At 38.6% G+C, this 19,582-nt stretch overlaps 1 protein-coding gene across 5 annotated transcripts in view; it reads right to left on the bottom strand.

The window, feature by feature from the left end:
* The window catches only part of RPS6KA2 (ribosomal protein S6 kinase A2), a 279,608-nt gene that overhangs the window by 141,468 nt on the left and 118,558 nt on the right, over positions 1-19,582 (bottom strand). The gene's annotated exons all lie outside the window — the stretch shown is intronic.

The following is a 19,582-nucleotide window of genomic DNA, read 5'->3' as shown; positions in this document are numbered from 1 at the left end:
TAGAAGTGGCTTTGAAAAGAGTAGAATTGCTTTTCAGAGTTTTGGTGGTAATTTTAATAAATGAAATAATTACAGAAGAGTTAAATAAGGGACTTTTTTTTGTATGTGTGCATATCTTTAACACTTTGTAGCAACAGAGGTATATAAATATTTTTTCTCTCTAGTCCCATATACTCTACAGAGATTAACTCAGCATCTTTTTAAAGACTGGCATGGACCATATACTGACAAATGAGTCCTTCAGTCTGTGAACACAGTTTTTCCCCAAAAAAATAACTCGAGGAGCTCTTGACTCTAAAAAAAACCAAACCCAACCCCAAATCTGACAGCTTAGGTTCATTATCCAGGTTTTGGGGAATGCAAAGTACATGAACCATGCAAAGAGAATAGTACAAGTGAGATTTTAAGTATTAATAGTGGTTTTTTTTTTTATTACAGAAGGATAATAACATAATCTAGAAAAGCACAGGTGGACAGTAACCTAGTAATGATAATGATATCATGATAATGCTATTTTCCAGATTGTGACTGTAGTCCCATGCACATGTAGTGAATGCTGTAAAAAACAGGTTATTCTTCCAGCAAAGCTCTTAAACAAAATTTCAAATGGCAGGTTGCCTGTGATGCTCTATTGAAGGCTCTACTGAGCAGCAGTATCTAACCTGGAAAAGATGTCATTGAAAATGGGAAATTGAGTTTGCTGAGTTTACATCACTATTATTTAAGGTCTGATCTACAAGTTCTTGCTGGCCTAGTTTTGCTATTTGCAAACATGAGAAAGAAATGTTGTCTGGTACAGAAATGTAACTTTGACCATCCACAGTCCTGTTGGGTTTGCTTCCCTTTTCTAGGGAGATTTTTGTTGCATTCCTCTGTAATATTGCAGGCACAATCTGCATGTTGTTTGCTGGACCTTGCTATGCTAGAAAAACCAGGAGCCTGTAGGTTGTCTATCAATCACAGGATTTCCAGCCAAAAACTGGAAACACCAGAGGATATTAGCTTTCCTCTGTTCAAACAGCATCTACAGCTGGAGGAGTTACCAGCTGTGATTCACCACAGTGCACTTTGGGGAAGGCATAGGGGGAGGGGGGCATGACTTGTAGAGTACAAAACCAGCTGGCAGGAACAGCTGCTGAAACAGTCAAAACAGGTTTTTGCTTTTTCCAGACATCCAGCATTCTGTAAGCTTCTGACAAGCTTCTCAGCTTTGTGTTGAGTGTTCACTCAAATCATTTCCACACCCTTGTTCCTTTGTCTTCTATTTCAGTGTGCCTCCTTTCCTCCCTCTGCCACACGCCTCCTTCTCTCATTTTAAATAAGAGGTCAAAGGGAGCCTTCCTCCCTTCTGAAGCACTGCATCTTTGCACTGAATTTTGCTGAACTCCCCCCCTTTCTGCTATAGCCCCCCATTGACAGCCTTGCCATCGCACTCCTTACTTACGAAGTCCACAGGGCATTTTCTGTCTTCACAATCAAAGCATCTGGCACAGCCATGTCCTGTTGGTGAGCACCAACACAGAGCAGCCACAGCTACAGAAATAGCTCCTCAAACTAACTGAAAGGCCACCACACCTCTTGTGTTTCTGGTGTGGCAAAACATCCCAAAAAGAAAGGCATCACAGCCTCTTCTCAGACACACCCAAGGTGCAGGGTATGGACCAAAGGACTCAGGCTGTGGTGATTGTGATCCCAAGGTGGGGACAAGCTTGAAATCTGTGAATTGAGCTGTCTGGAGCATGGACAAGGTAGGACAGGCACCTTGTGTGTGTATAAGTGTGTTAATTTGTGTACACACAACTGTGTACATCCAGGGACTGTAGCAGGACTGCTGATGGCATCAGGGGCCAGAACTGGGGAAAGGAGGCAGGGGCCATGGAAAATCTACAGCTCTCTGTATGTGCTAAATAAAAAAACTAAAGGCTTCAACTCATCACCACCCAGTAGTCCATTTTTGGACTTTTGCAATTTTTGCAATTTCTCATAAATATAGAGCATATAAAGCTCCATAAGCACTTAGATACTTTTAGAATAACAGATAATACATAAAGCAACGAAAATGCAGATATCTGTTAACAATAACTGACAATAGCCTTTATTTGGCATATACAAACCAGATTCTTAACCATTTACCTTATTGTTAATTCACAGTTACTTGTCTAACCAACATTAAGTTAGACTTAAGTGACAAGTATTGCCAGTAATGAGTTTCAACCTGAGAAGTAATGCCAGTTAATACCACATTAAAAAACAATCCCAATTCTCCCTTAGCAAAACTCCTTGTTAGAAGAAAAAGAACAAAATGCATAGAACAAGTTGGAGTCTGCAGCAGACTCCCATCTCTAAAGGACCAATAGCATATTCCTCTTTGTTGAACACTGGATGGGTACACCACTCTCTGTGCAGCCTTCTCCACACTGGTTCTACTGCTGGGCCACCTTGGTCTTAATTGGGGACAGAAGGGGTGAGATGTGTCATCTTTTATTACTGTGCTATAATCAGTCTCATCTTTTCAAACAACAAGGTACCTTTCCTGACCACCAGAAAAAGAAACAAAAAAACAAAACCATGCAGGTACACACAATAGATTTTACCATGCAGGAGCAAGCAGAATGGAGTCAGTCAGCAGTACTTTGAAGACAACTGAACAACTGGTATACATTGATTTTACTCCCCATAATTTTCTGCTGTAATATAAATACAATTACTGGCTCTTCCTCAATAATAAGTAGTATTTCTCATCAAAATACTTGCAGTATAATCTCTTCAAATATGATATTTCCACAAACAGATTAATATCAGACTTAGCTCTCTGGTGCTTGAAACCCAACAATACTAATACTGATATATTTGATTTGGAAAAATAAATTAACTGTCAAATAATAGTCTTCTAAATGAGTTGGTTAAATAAAAACAAAAACAACCAAAACCACCAAATTTATTCCCCATTTTGGAACATTATAAAATGTGCTGTTTGTTTAATTTCCAGTAAAATAGACCCCTTGAAGCTTTTCTACAATAGTCTTTTTTTTCCTCATTCTTGCTCAAACAAGAACAAATTTCCTCAAATGAGCACGTGTCTCATTTCATTAATAAAAGGTAGAACAAAGAATGGTTTTAACACTTAAATGGTATTTTGTATGGCTATTTTCTGTCACTATATTTTTTTTCTGAATATATTTCTAAACAAAAAAAAAAAAAAAAAAAAAAAAAGAGTAATTGCAGACAATCAATTCCAAAAAGAGGTCATCAGCAACTAACAGTCTAGCCTGTGAAGAACTGTTGGAAGGATGCTTATTTGTAGAGAAGCTATTTGTGCACAGAAAGAAGCAGCAGGAGGTTTTTAATCCAGCCTTAATTTACGCAGATATCTGTGTATCCTTCCAAAAATGAACTGAGGCTCCCGCCACCATGGTTTTGCAGACTTAGCAATGGTAATCTAATATGTTTCTGCTTCCCAAGCAAATATGTCCCTCCATCTCCCTTGAAAACTATTGCTCCTGTGTCAGAGGCAGTACAGATAGAGATCTGCCCATCACTGCCCTAGTCCCCAGCCTGGGGTATCAGTGTCAGCCCTGCTTGGTCCAGGATTTGAGCCAAGACACCGGGGTTGCCGAAGCACAGCCACCTAATCCCTCCTGCTGCCACTGCTGCAAAGTGGGTAATTTACCACAGAAGCACTTCATCTTCCCAATTTACAGAGGCACTCAAAGCAATGCATGCCTGCTGAGAAAGTGGAAGTTGGGAATACAGATGGATCCTGTTGCATATGTGGAAGGGCACAGCAGTGTGTCACAGTCACATTCCACCTGCTTGGGCAGAAAGAGCTGGGTAAGGGCTGCAGGAAGAAGAAGGAGAAATGTAAGGTTCCTCTTTCTCCTGTAAGCCAGTCTGTTGACCAGAGGCTATTAGAGTGCTCTGGGTCAGCAACTCATCTTAATACATAAGAGAATAAAACTAAAAAATGTAATAGACCAAAGCAGGAAAATGCCTGAAATAGCACCTCCCTAAATTTTTCATGGTGTGCCATTCCATGTGATTATATTTCTGTTCTGTTTAATATGAAGGCTGCCGCCAAGAAGGCGGCTGTAGTATTCAAGACTGTTTTGCTGACCAGCTTCTAATCAAGCCAGCAGATAATAATGAAGGAAACAAGATTTCAAGTCTAGTTTGGCCTCTGTTCTCTGATCATGCTAACCCAGTTCGTTACAGATTGCTCCAGGCAACAGAGGGATGTCCTGTCTGCCTCCTTTCTCCCACAGACAGTTTATACCACAGGTAATTTTTCTCCATCTCTGTTCATTCTTAAGCCTTTCTCTCTCTCTCCCCCCATCCACATTTCCTCTAGGCCTTGCACCATCTGTGCAGGCAGTCCTTCTCTTTATGCACACTGTTGCATTCTATTCCTTTTCTCTCTGTGATCTATATTTAGTTGTTTTCCTGTTTATATACCCCTCCAGAGAGGGGTATTGTTAAATGTGACTAGTCAGGAAGAGTAACAACGTGGTCAGAGCACAAATCCTTTCAGAGGAGTATCTGGGATGGGAAGCTGTGCAGAACTTGTTAGGATAAAAAACTTTTTAAGATTAATTAAATGTAGAGTTCTGAATATACATCCATAAGTCCCCTTAGAGCACCCTGATCAAAACCCAACAATATCTAAGCAAGAGAAGAAACAAAGGTAAGGAAATACACTCAAACTTTATTCTGACACTGTACTTTTTTTTTTCTCCATAAGATAAAACTCTTTAGGTTTGCAAATCTTATGGTATTTATGTCTCTTTGCTCAAACTACCAGGAACCCCTGAATATTAATCCAGAATACATACATGAAGTAAGCTCTAGGAAAGTGTACTTAAAGACTGCTGGGGAGTTCAGTGTTGGTTGGTCCACCACCAAAGTGTTTTTAGTGTAGGAGTAGTAAGCATAAACCTGGCTCTCTAGAAGGTGGCTGCAGTACCACTGAAATCAGAACAGGTAAGAGCACAAGAGCTCACCATGGTGGCACAATAAAGAGCTCCAGTGCAGTGGCCAGGGAGTGTCTGTCTCATCTGAGGAACATTTGCACAACAAATAAATTGAGTGTTTCCCATCTTCAAGTTTCTAACAAAATAAGTAGCTTGTGAACAGACTGGTTGTGAAATAAAACCCTGGTATACTAGTACTGGGCAAACTTGATAGTTTGGGTATTCTCTGTAAGCAAGAGCTATTTATCTGTAAGAAATGGAGCCCAGTGGAGAACACACACATCTATTATTTGAACCAAAAGAATGTCTGAATTTTGTTTTGGAGTTTTACCATTATAATCATGCAGACAGTTTTGATTATCATAAAGAATCAAAAGCTCTCATAGTCCTTAACATTATGCTAATAAATTCATTGGCAACCCAGAGAGAGTTTTGGGTGCAAGCCATTCACTTCCCTAGCATGATGAACTGTGAAAGGAAAAGCTGGAAGGCTTTGTAAAGCAGCACCGATATTCGAAAAACCAAAGAGATATGCAACTGGTGATTTCATATTTAGGCCATGTGTGTCACTACTAAATTGTGCACAGTGCGTATTAGAAAATTTCAGTGCAAAAGCAAAAACATCTCTCAGTGGTTAGGACTTAAATATGAATGATGAGCCGGCCTCCATGACCTGCAGACATTTCCTGGCCAAAGGGGGTCCTCAGCCTTTGGTACAACACCAGAAGGGAGAATATGTGGTGATAGAACAAGGGATAATGACTTTTAACTGAAAGAGGCTAGATTTAGGTAAGGTATTAGGAAGAAATTATTTATTTGAGGGTGATGAGACTCTGGAACAGCCTGCCCAGAGAAGTTAGGGATGCCCTATCCGCAGACATGTTAAACACTGAGTTGGATACAGATTTGAGCAATCTGGTCTAGTGAAAAGTGTTCTGGTCACAGCAGGGAACTTGGAACAAGTTTAAGGACCCTTCCAACCCAAGCCATTCTACAGGAAAGGGAAGAGCTGCAGAGTGGAAGTGAGGGCAGCAGAAAATCCTCAGAACTTACAAATAAAGTACATTTGTAGCATGAAATGAGCTTATTTTCTTCAGTTAGTGGCAAGAATGGTTGTTTATAGGATATTTAAATAAGGGGAGGTAAGTGGCTTAGTCTACAGGATGGGCCTCAGCAGTAGAACAGAAGATGCATCTGAAGCAGCTGGGGAAAAGATGATTTCATTAGCAGCACTTTTCAGGGACAGGAAGAGCTTCTAACAGACCAAAAGGGGGAAATCTACACCTGTGGGGACAGGAGACAATATAGAAAAATGGCTCAACCCTGACAACAAAAGGGAAGGAACAAGGTCAGAAATTGTTCATTTATGCCCTAAAAATAATTTTAAGAGGAATTTAGACCCTGAAATAGAGAAAACATTTTTAAAATAAGTTGCAAAATATCAGTTTGGGGAAAGACTTTCACAAGTTTAAAAAAAAGAAGTTATCTTTTTAGCAATTTCAGTTCAAACACAATGTCAGCAGCAAGAATGTGAGCTGCTGATCTGTTTGGTGACTGCCAGAACCAAACAACCTTCTGCTCTGAGTCAACGAGAGGCTGTGTACAGTATTATGAGATCAAACTCTAATCCTCTTAGCAGCATTTTCCATGGAAAAAACTGCCATACTATATGTATTTACAACATTAAATGCATTATTCATGTAAGTGCCATATACATGCACGCAAAATACGGCTGTAATTACAACACATTCCTTAGGAATTGTATCATCTGAATCCTGTTCAGAAACCACCCTGAAAAAGAGCAAAGACCACTAGGCATTATTTGCTTATGTTCTCTTTATTGCAAACAACAGAACAGACTGTCTGTTAAAAAGATATGCATAATCTGGTTAGTGTAAAACATTTGTTTTATGTGCCCACACAAGTCCCCTTCTCTCCTGTATGCATTGATGTCTTAGTTGCAATTCAGAGGCAAAGTGTAAGGAGGCTGTGCAAAAGTGATCAGTTTTAACTCCAGTTTGTGGGGCACGAATACGTAGTCAGGTCTCCGCTAAGAAATTTAGCAGCTTTACCAAGTGCAGTGTCACCAAGCAGAAATCTTGCTTTGCTATTTACACATCCTGCAAACATCAGAAAATGTCAAAATTTTGTAGATTGACCCACTTGACTGTTCAGCATGCAAATATGAGACACCAAACTAAGTAATTTGACAGTGTTTAGTTATATGCAACAATTTAAAAGCAATTATAATGCACTATTTCCATTACAGCATCCATAAACACCAATATTCTTCCCAGATTTCCTTACTTCAAATATTCCTGCCTGAGGACTCATCATTGCACCTGAAAAATCTCTCTTGCCAGCCTAAATATCTATTTTTATCCAAAGAAATTATTCACGTCATCAAAGTAACAACAAGCTAGGGAGACAGGATATTTCAAGCAAACACTGATATTCTACTATTATTCTGTAATAAGGTTTCTAAAACCGTGTAAGTCATAATACTATGATAATTTCTTATTAATTTGTTGCCAGCCTATACTTTCTACTAACTTCTACAGGATTTTAAAAATAATTTTACTGATAAATTATTCTTTCTCTATATATTCTGTGAGTTTTTTACTCCATAAATTATAGTCAAATGCTTCTTCTTTCCCCTTGGTACATCACATTTTAAGTGACTTCAAGCAAATATCTTTAATACATTTCCACACAAAGATGATCACTGGATTCCAAAGGGAAAAAAAAAACAGTATTTTACTACATTGACAGCCCCTTATAGCAAAAACATCTCAGCAACCTTAATAAAATAGCACTGCTAGTGACTTCTTCTGCCTCACCCATTACATTAGAAGCAGGAGCTGTTAAAAGAAAAGATCTTGCTTACTTCATCCTAAGGGAAAAACATCAGTAAAAGACAGCACTATTATGACAAATGACATTATTGCTGGGGACTATAGTATTACAAAGCCCAAATATTTACATGGGTAAATAGACTAATCCACTTGTTTCTGCAGCAAATCCAAACACACTTCTCCCCAAAAAAATCCTATTTTGCTTCCTGGTATCAAAGTCTAGTCATGTTCTGAAAAGAGGGAAGGAGAAATCCCCTTTATTATCAAGCTGTCCCCTTCTCTCTCACCATCTCTCTCTGTTTGGTTTCTTTAGGGGCAAAGAAATTGTCTCCCACTCCCTGTTCCTCCTGTTTTGGGGTAGCAGTGTTGTCCTTTCTCTAGGGCCCTATTTTCAAGAATTTTACAGGAACATTATGTCTTCAAGAACACTATTTTTTCTCCCTTTCTCTGTTAAATTTGATAGTTCTTTCAAAACAAAGGGTAAGAAAGGAGAGCGGATGCATGAATAAAGCCTCATTTTCTTTAGGAATCTATGCTAAAAAGGAATCCAAATCAACAACTGAATTTTTCAGTCAGTTTCCTGTGTTCACATAAATGACTACTTGACAGAGACACAGTACACTGACACATCACCATTTCAGAAAAGTAAAGGAAAACCACTGTAATACTCTGACATTTTGGTTTTCATCCCTGCAGGAGTAGCAGAATACCTCATTCATCCACTATTAGGTTTGGAACATCAGCAGTTCAAGATTCACTTTGCTGGTTTTATTTGATAAATATGCCTTGAAGAGTTTTTAGTTTAGGAGGAAAGAACAAGACACTCTTTATGATCCAAGACAAGAGTTTGAATTACACTGAGAAAAAGAGAGATTCCTGATTTGACAGTCTCAATATACTTTAGAAGCCACATGGATAAAATATTGCGATTTCAGATCCAGATGTATTGCCTTGAGCAATACCCAACAACACTATAAAATTTAGCCTTTTAGGTTCACAGGCTTGGCCAAGGGGGGATAACCCTCTTTTACACATTCAGCTATGAGGACACTAATTTTGTGCTAGCCCAGAAGTTGGTAATAATACAAGATATGTTTAAACATTAAATTACGTGGGTTTTGTTTGTTTTTATTGTCCTTGTTGGCAACCAGCCAGAAGACAGAGATACCAAGGAAGTTTACCTAGAGTAGGTTGTTAAAGCATTCTACTATATCTGAAGTTTTGGAAATGAGGGAGGAATGCTGCACTATCAACAATGCCAGTCTGCTGTGGTGTTAAGTGTCCCAACAAAATCAATAGAAGTTTTCTTCTGATTCAGATTTCATTACAGTTCTGGGGAGGGAAAAAGAGTTATTTGATTTGCTTTTCTTCTGAATCACGTAGGCTTGGACTGGTTTACTACAATGGTAAGGTGCTTTCAATGGGAGATCTTTTTATCATAAATTAATAAATTAATGCAGGTTAGTTTTAACTTTGTCATGGAAATCCCAAAATAAACAACTATGCAGTTTACTCCTTTCAGGAAGTTGAAATGGATGATGACTGAGCAGAAACCATGAAACTTTGCATGATTTCACATATCTAGAGTGACAAGAGATATCATTTTCACTGTGAGCTTTTTTCATCAAGGTTCGAAAGAAAACATAGAGGCAAAACAGGCACAAAAGCTGTCATGCAACACAAAATGTGAACATTGTTATCTTTATTTCACTATTTTCTAGGATATTGAAGATGCCATAGTAACCATGCTTCAAAGTCAGAGTAGAGGTGCTGTGAAAATTGTACTATATAAAACTAAAATCCCAGACAGATGCTCATGCTCAACTGGGAACTGAGTCATAGGTATGAAACCCTCAGCAGCACACTCAGGAGCTGTGAGGCAAGGGGACTCCCTAGGAGTTTCTTCTTCTGCTCTCCCTGAAGGAGCAATGATCATAAGACATTTAAACTACAGAAAGCCAGAATGCAGAGGCATTTGAAGTGAAATAAGCAAGGACTGAAGTATTTGAGATGGGGACATTTCTGAGATATGCAGTAAGTACTGCATCTGGGATTTGCTCCAGAGCCATCTGACCACTGCCCAGCCTCAGAGGTATCATCTCTGAATCAGCACTTCCTCAAACAAAGTTTTGTTTTTACTGATGGCTGCACAGTTACCTCAGTGAGGTGAGGGTGGGAAGTACCAAAACAGACACAGTATGAGAAAAGCAAAAACGTGATTGCATTCTTTGAGTCTAAACCATAAAACAAAAAAGCTGAATCAGATGAGTGACTGGGTGAGGGAGAAGGAAAAAGCAGAACTGTTGCCTTACAAGGGAAACATCTGAGAAGGCAAAGTGAGTTTCAGTGGACACCAGGAGGCAAGAGCCTGGTCTCAAGGGCACAGTTCCCATGAGCACGCAGCTCAGAGTTTCCGCAGCCCAGCTGTGTGATTCTACACCAGCACACAGCACATTCAAATCTTCAACCTTTATTTACAAGAGGGAAGAAAAGCCTGCAGACAAGAGTAAAGAATCATATCCCAGAAAGGCAAAACAACTTAATTTCTTCTCTTCAGTAACTGAAAAATGGGGAGTTGATGTGCCTCCCTGAAGAGATGACACAAAATCCCAGACAACAGCAGCTCTCTGATCACCAGAAAGATAAATGAGTGCTTGTAGACCATAGTGGTACTCCATGGAGAGAGCTCTATTCTTATTTCTCTCTCAGTCCCACAAATTTCACACCAGCAGAAGGATTTTAAAAGCTAGGGTAAAAGGGCAAACTTTCTCTTGGCTGTGGTGCATACAGCCCATTAAATGTTTTTTAAGTCCCCACTTCCCTGGGGATAGGTTATAATTACCATGGTTGTGCCTGTGGATAACAACAAGGAGGAAGAGATGAACACAAAAAAGAAGGCAAAAAGCAAATCCTAAACTGATCAATAGAAGAGTAAGTGGTCAAGAGCAGAAGCAAAGGACTGATCTGTTTTTCATAAATAAGACTCTTCATAGAGTTATGGCTTTGAAATGACCAAGGTTATCTGCATTGGAAAAGATTACAGTTTTAATTCACTCATTTTACACATGTTATGAGAAAGACAAACACTAAGTGAAAACTTTAAAACTTTCCTTACAACTCCAGGGAAACAACTCCTCCCATTACATCACAAAAGTCTTCCTATTATAGCATTTCTTTCAATACAAACATTACTCAAATTAATTTATTTTACAACCTGTTAGAGAGAGAAAAAATGCTTTTAAACCAAGCAAGGGAAAAATTGCAATTGGCACCATTGACATAATTATCTTTGTTATGGGTAACTTATACCATTACAGAGGAATACCCATCTCCAAGAGTAAATTGGTATGTAAGCTATATCCTGATGTGTGGAGAGATTTTCAAAAAGGCAGTTGGGATAACACATGTATCTTTTGGCAGATAATCACAAGAGGTAGTCTGTGCTTTGGAAGTGACAATCCTCAGAATCATTAACGGTATTCCTTCTTATGTCCCATATAGGTTTTCCTATCTGGGAAAAATGAAAAATTTGTTTGCTAGAATAAAAAAATCCTTGTGACAGAGAAGACTTTCAGAAATTCATTTCATGCCATCAGGCAAAAGATGCTATTAGGCTTTTTTTTTCAGCATATGGTATTTCAGAGAAAAGCAAATACAGATGGAGTTGCTCTGCTGTGTGAGAAGGGATGCCGTAGCATCAATGGCATTAACAGCTGTAGGAAGAGAAAAGAAGACATCTGGATGCTGCCATAGCTGTGCTGTTGGAACTGGGGAAAGTGGGTGAATAAATAGTTTCTACTTTGGAGACAGAGTAAGTTCTGTGGACCACTATCCTTATCAGCATTGCCACTTGGTATATTATGACATTAATTTTTCCACAAAATTATGAAAACAAATGTAGGCACACTTGAAGTATGTTTTTAGTACAGATTCTTCAATTCTGCAAATTTCATAAAAACTTGAAATCATGGTGGGAAAAAAAAAAAATCTCAGCAACTGATTTTGGAAAACTGGTTTGTCTCCAGCTCTGCTAACATGGGGGATTTTTTTTTTTTTATTGGATCAGTTTGTAATTAACATGGTATACACAACCATCTTTTTTCAGACCAGAGAAAATGCCCCCCAAGTGCTTATCCTTATGACATAATATCTTGATTTAGCCACAAACTAAGGATAATGCACATTAAAACTTTTTATAGGAGAAAGCAAAGCCTCCCCTCAATCCCCCTCAGCTTAGTTTGACCCAACTCCTGCTTTATTGGCTTTATGTATTTTCTGCCTTACAATTGCTAAAACTTCACCATGAACAAAAGAGGATTAAATAACAAAAATAGAACAGTATTATCATTATAAACCTGGACAATTTCACAGTGCTGGAGAGACTGAGAGGGAATAATTGAAGCCTACTTCAGTGGGGACTTCTTGCATTTACAACAAGCAGCACTTTTCTGTGTGGACTCATATATCCCACTTTCACCCATTTCTTGAGTAAGCCCAACCATGTGGTCCTCCTTTGGAACTAGAATTTGAAGAGAAGTTGACAGAATGCAGAAGTAAAAGCTAAGGTGAGCTAACACCCTTTCCTTCCCTCCTTTTATGCCTATTTCACTGGTTGCCATATACAAAGAAGGTCACTCTCAAGGGTACAAGAGTCTGAAAAACAAGAACAGATACATCATCTTCTCCATCCTTTCAGATTTAGGCACGGCAATGTGTTTGAAATCAGCCATACAATACCAACACATGAAAATCATTCGCATTTTGAAAACATCTTGGTTTAGCTATCCTAATAGTGCTGATTTAATTGAATATTAAGGAGTTTGTTTTGGAACAAAAATAAGTGATTTTACTTGCCAGAAAAGAGCTTCAAGATTTTACGACATAATGAAATGTTATAAAAAAACTTCTGAAGTATGTTTTATTTAACATCTGCACACACTAAATATTAAAAAAAATCAAATCTAGTGATATGAATTGGTCTTGAACTGTGTCACAGAAATAATCTAACATAAAGGCTTGCTTTCAGATTACTCTTTAGTAATAATTGCAATGCATAACCATACCATGACCCTAAAGTAGAAACTGTGCAGACTAGCAGCAGATCCAGCAGGGTTTCAGATACTTAGAGATAGCTTTTCAATTAATGCAATTACAATGTGTAATTGCTGTCCCAGACACACTCTAAGCACCTTTATTTTTACTTTACACACTGAGAACCACTTGATTGAACAGCCTCGTATCGACTCAAAATAAATTAATAGCAGGTTTTGTTATGTCACAGCTGTAAACTAATTTTTCAATCCTAGAGTACAGTAAATTATGTATTTCAAGATGAAAAATCACAATACAAATTGGAATAAATAATTTAAACTGAGGTTGTATAATACAGCAAAGACTGGCATGGAGGTCTACTGATGCAGAAGTTTAAGACTAAGATATCTTTCAGAGTCACAGAACCTGTCCTCTAGTTGCTGGCAACATGAAGGTAGAGAAAACAAAGTTGAACTGATGCATGCCTTTCTTTGTTACTCACTGGAAAAAAACAACAGAAATTTCTACCAAGAGAAAAGAAAGGTGAATGTTATAGATAAACACACACACTTAGATCACCCCCCAGTTTACTCATAACAATTCCTGAAAGTAAAACTATTTACTGCTTTCTGCCAGTCATACACAGGCTCAGATTTGGCCTTGCAGGAAAGAGGTGTGACACTCCTGAATTACATCTGGATTTTATATGAGTTCACGTGCTAACGTTTAATGAGTCAACTGTCATTTTGCCTATAACTATCATTACTTACCACCTGAAGGAACAATGGCAAACTGTATCTTCCCTTCTTGCCTATGAACTGCTACACAATATCTAATAATACACTGCAATCTGAGGAAAATATTTTCTTCATTATAAAATTTGTGGTTTTGTCTTCTGTGCTCTAAAAGGTTTGCATTTCAAATACCATTGAACTCCTGTTCTCAGCTAGAAGAGAGCTGTAAGTTCTCCCACATCTCACAGTAAAAGCAGCTCTGCTGAAATACTTATATGTTTCAAATACAGTACACTTCAAAAAAGTAGTGAGAGAGATTGAACAGCAAAGGACAACTGCTCCCTTCCAAGCCTTCCAAAGCCTTCCAAGCCTTCCAACCCTTCCAGCTGTGGCCACCCCACCACCATCCATGCACTCACTGAGGAAATGTGCACCCCAAACAGTTTGCCTGGAAGGCATTTCCCTGCATGTGAATCGTAGCTGTCGTGTAAGGACCTTGGATGGATGGATCACTTGCTTCCTTACACATCCTCAGTCAGAAAGCTATTTTCAAGGCAGGTTTAGTAATCACATCACTCTTTTTCATTTCCTGAAACTTTGTTCTCCAGGAAGTGAACCAAAAGCTCTGTGTAAGAGGTGATGGTAACACACGCACAGAAGTGTGCCCTGCGTGCAGAACCAACTACTGCTTCTCTGCAGCACTTAGAGACTTTATTAACAGCAAACACATTTATGGAATCCTTGCTGAAATGGGACAGTAAGTCATGTAAAATGAACAAAAGGAAATTACTAGAAAATATTTTGACTAAAAGTATTTGTACTTGAGTAACTGGTAAATCAACATAAGGAGGGTTTTTGTTCCAATTTCTGTCTTACTTTAGAAATACTTCCAGTTACCTGTGATGACACAAATGCAGAAAGCACACACAAAAGGAGTCTTCTCCTGAGACTAGCAGAAAATTGTATGAAGGAAACACTACTAATAATAAAAATAGATGTAGGAGAGCTAAACCCTCTGAGAACAGACTTCTTGTGCCACAGGGTCAGACAGGTCATCATACTATGATGAGCTAAAACTTCAAATAAAATTACACTTGCATAAAGCTACATTACTGCAAATAAATGCTCAGCTGCCCACAGGTTCCAACCAGTCCCTGAGGTTCACCTCTTCATCTCCTGTACACCCACACACAGATGCTCCAGGCACAGGGAATCAGGGCACTTGCTGGCTCAGAGAGAGTGAAAGGGCACTGCCCTCTCCCTTTCAGTCATTCCATCACTGGTTTGTAGGCATGTGTGGGTCCCATCTGTGGGTCAGACAGGACTCATCCCACAACCAAATGAAGACCTCTTCTGTTATATGACGATCCCATGCCCCTGCTCTATGCTCAAACATTCGTGTACTCTGGCTATGTGACCAGAGACTGAGTTAGTTGCGTGATCTATGTCAGAATTCATCCGACACCAGAGCCCATGGATCAACTCTGTCAGCACTGGCTTGGATGCCAAATACCATCAGATCAAGGAATCATGCAGACACTGAGATGCTAGAAATGGAGGATAAAATGACAATTTGGATTCGTCTTTGGCAGGGTAGGGGCCTTTGAGATATAATTGATTTTTACAAGGGGCAACCAGCAACCAAAAAAAGAAGAGATACTCCCTAACAATGTCACTGTAACTGGCCCAGGGTCTTGTACTTGGAAGACCCTAACTTTCAGAAAATAAATTTTTCCCACCCTTCCAGAAAGACTGAGAAAAGAGACCTGAACAGTTTCCAAATGCATAAGAATCATGTTGCAAAGAAAAGGAAACTCTTTTTCACAGTTACAGTGGGAAGGACAAGAAGACACAAGCTTGAACTGCCTTAAGAAAACTTGTGATAGATATTAGGAAAACCCTGAGATGCTAAGGATAGTGATGCAAAATATACCACATACAGAGGTTATGGGCATTTACCACTGGAGGCTTTCAATAAGAGGTTAGAAAAATGTCTTTGGTGGAAGAGTTTAGATATAGCTGATGCTGCCTAAGGAGGAAGAGGGGTCTAGATCAAGGGTTTTTAGAGACCTTTCAGTCCCAATTTTCTGTGTACATTATCCCTACATCTATGTGCTTAATTTTTCCTTTCTGTACCTCAGCAGTTAATTTAAGGCTTGTTGGAAGGAACACATATCAAGCCTGAGGCACATGAGAATTTATCTGGGATAAAGTCAGAAGCAGTTGGGGAATTGGAAGCAATTGCTTTGTTATGAAAGGGTACACATATCAGTATTGCCCTCAAACCAGGGTAAATAGGTACAATAGTATCAAAGGACTGGAATATTTATCACAATTTTCCTTTTTTCAAATGGGAAATGCAAAGCACAAAGGTCTGAACCGTCTGTAATGACACAGCAAGTTAACAAAATGAGCCTGAAAAATGGATTTCTTGGCTCCTCAAGTGACCTGAGGGACTACACACTCATCCTGCTCTTGCCCTCTCTCCCATCCCTGCCTCCCTTCCCCCCAGCAAGCCATGCAAGACTACAAGACTGCAGCATTTTCTTGTAAAAGTCTTGCCGGCAGCTGGGGCAAGTTAGACACTACAACAGTGTCGGTACCTTCTGCTGTAACAAGAACACACAGCAAAAATATGATCATTACCACAGGGAAAAAAAAGTAAAACTAAAGCTGCCTCAGGACTTACACCTTGCAGAGATGTTCTTGGGCTGATAATCCCCATCTCCCTTTCTTTAACTTGCCTTTATTCTGGCTAACATTTGATAGGAAGACTCTATTCCTCTACCAAGTGAGTAACTATAAAAATAATTTTAAAAAGACAGAATAAAAGACATACTGGTGATACGGAACATAATTTCTCTTTATAAAAGTGCAGAATTCACAAGTGTTTGCAAGCAAAGCATTGTTTCTCCAGCCACTGTGGAAAAGAAGCAGTCTAGCTCAGCACTTTTTTGGCTTTTTCCTAAGGCTGCTGTAACTTTAGCTTGTAGGAAATCAGAATCAGAGCCCAAGATTAGAACCAAAAATCCCTTGTAAAAAAGTATTACAAAGGCAGTGCCAGTCCTTCTGCACTACTAAACAAGCCTGCATAGGCTCGCCTCCATTTCCTTTCCACCAGTGCTTAAAACAAAGAGGACCCACACTTGAATCATCCTTAGGAGATCCTGTCTCTCATACTGACCATGCCAAAGCACACCAGGCCCCAAATTAATTCTGAATTAATTTCCAATAATTCTGCTAGGCTCTAAGCCCCATACATAGATTAAACATAATTTGGATTCATTATTGCCAGTAAGACTAAAAACAAATTAGAAGACTAAAAGTGTAAGAATAATGAATTAAAAATACGTCAGGAACACAAAAGTCAGAAACATCTCCAAAAATAAAAGGTAATGTTTTAATTTGTAGTTTCCTCAAAAGGAAAAAAAAATACTCTTGCATCATTGGAATTATTATTATGAAATTCTGTATATGCTTAGGTATTTCCTAGCTTATTCCAATGGCATATTTAAATTTTTATTTATAAATCAAGTGATATTGCTCACTGCCAGAAGATACATTCCACTGGGTCTCAAAGTCTTTAGCAGATCTCCACTGTGTGTATTTTATCCTGATGGTTTCACATTCATGTTCATCAACACTCAGCAAGAACCATAAACAAAGCCCTTTCTCAGATGCACACATGCAGTTCCCATTGACTTTGCTGGATTTTCAGCTGACTTCAATCAGAACTCTGTGCATGTAGAAGGGCAAAACTTGGCTCTGCACATTCAATAAAATTACATCACTAGATACCTTTTCAATGAAGGACAATGCAAGCCATACTGAAAAATAATATAAACTGAAACCCCTAAACTGTAGCCAAATAAATTCAAATTTCAGCCAGATTTTTCCAGAATAATAAAAAGGGTGTGAATTTTAGACAAGATGAAATGAAACCCTAATACCATTTCATTTACCAGAGAGCACTCTGCCTCTTGTAGCAGGACAAAGTGTGAAACCCAGCTGTTTACCCAAGGTGATCATCTTGTTGTTAAAGGCATAGCAATAACACTGGCATCTGAAACAATCAAGTAAAGGTAAGGTTACAAGCTGTGATTTGCTAAGTCCTTTTCTGCAGCTGTATCCTGGCCCTGTAAGCTACCATTCTCATTACAAATTAATTTGAAATGTAGAATATCACATTAGAAAAAGTAATTAATCATTATAATAATAACTAATATTGTATTACTTTTTAATCTAGTCTAAGAGTGGTATTTTAGGCAAATTAAATGCTTGAGCCTAGGAGCATCTATCTTAAACCCTTCAACCCTCCTTCCCAACTTGCCAAAAGAACAACATAACAAAAATCCCACAGAATGTAGTAAAAACAGTTCCCATCCAAATTTCAAATTACATTGTGCAACAAAATTTCTGCCAGGTACATTAGCTAATGCACACTAAGCAAAGCAATGCCCCATGTGGTTTTTTCCAAATTTCTTTCCTTTATTTTACTTTTACTCATTCCATGGTGCATCTTTAAAAATATCTATCTACTAGGATGAAGAATATTCTCACTTCTAAAAAAACCATCTAACAGGCTTCCTCACACTTTCTGTTTGTCTGATAAGCACTTGTTAGCCTGCAATTACAAATTTATACACAGAAATACTCAGAAGATGAAAACCACAGAGGAGACTTGATGTTCACGTTTGGCTGTTGCCCCCTGCCCAAAGAAGAAACATTTCTGATGATTTTCACACTTAAATAGCAGAACAGATTTTATGAATATTTTTTTTTTTTTTTATAGCTGGAACAGCCCCTATTCTTCACTCCATTATAATACTGAGTCACTTTCCATCAAGTTGGTCATTACTGACAAGCCAGGGAAGAAAGGAGGGATGTAGATTAAATGCTCTGAAGCTACATGTGCGACAGAATATATATCAGGTTGCTTCTTGAAGCAAATTATTGAAAAACAGGAAAAAATTGTTACAGTACAACTCACATAAGGGAAAACTATTTCCTAATTATGGAGAAAGTCCAGTAAATCTAACACTGGTGGTCAACGGGATTGCAAAGATGCTTTCTTTTTTTTTTTTTTTGTAAGTGAAGCAAGAGTCCAGCCTGATATAAGTGCTGAGTTGTATTGGTCATTCACACTGGATTATCTACTAAGTTAAATAATTAGGATGGTGGAATCTGTTTCTCCCGGACTATGGCACTGTCAAATGAGTAGTTATGAGCTCTGGTGGGGCTCTGCTCTCTCCATTCCAACTCCCCTCCCAACATCCCACCTTGACACTGGTGGCCTGTGAAGATACTCATTTGTCTCAGAACTCCTTCAAGTAACTCCAGGTCTACTTGTCTCTGTTGGAGCACGAGTTTAGAGAATTTACAGTGTGTTACAAGGAACATTTATTCTAGCTTAAACTCTGTGATTCTGACTAGACAATCAGGAAAGGAAAGGTATCCCAATCTCTCCCCTCAGTCCTCCTGGGATGAGACTGTTCCAAGGAGGGAGTTATTAGTTTGTTTTAAATACTTAGCATGTCTGTTTGATGATGAAAATAAAATTCTACATGCTCATTTTTCAGGGAAGTTGGTTTTAAATAGTTAGGAAAGAATATAAAAACCAACAAAAGACACAGGTCAAAAACTTGGCTTTTCAGCATGCCCTGTTTAAGCAATGACACATGAAGAACTTTATGTTCGAACAATTACCTGGTGCTTTAAATAGGACACTAAGGGAATAACGTTTCAAAATGTATTCACACAGCGTAAGACTAATCATCCTCTTGGGAGTACCAGTGCAAATCAGAGTAACTCCTCAGAGGTCAATTGAAGTACACCAGCACAAAATAAATGTGAGACAGAAGGGAATCAGGCCCCATCTACCTCTATTTTAATGCAGAGGTTGCAGATCATCTGCAATGGTAAAGTGAACAAAATAAATATAACTGACATCTATTCAATTGATCTCACATCCTGCCGACTATTCACAGCTCCAAAT

The sequence above is a fragment of the Lonchura striata genome, chromosome 3 (assembly GCF_050655825.1).
Source record: "Lonchura striata isolate lonStrDom1 chromosome 3, ASM5065582v1, whole genome shotgun sequence".
NCBI classification, from domain to species: Eukaryota; Metazoa; Chordata; class Aves; order Passeriformes; family Estrildidae; genus Lonchura; species Lonchura striata.
Note: the sequence above shows the minus strand (reverse complement) of the source record. Positions and strands in the feature narration are given on the sequence as shown.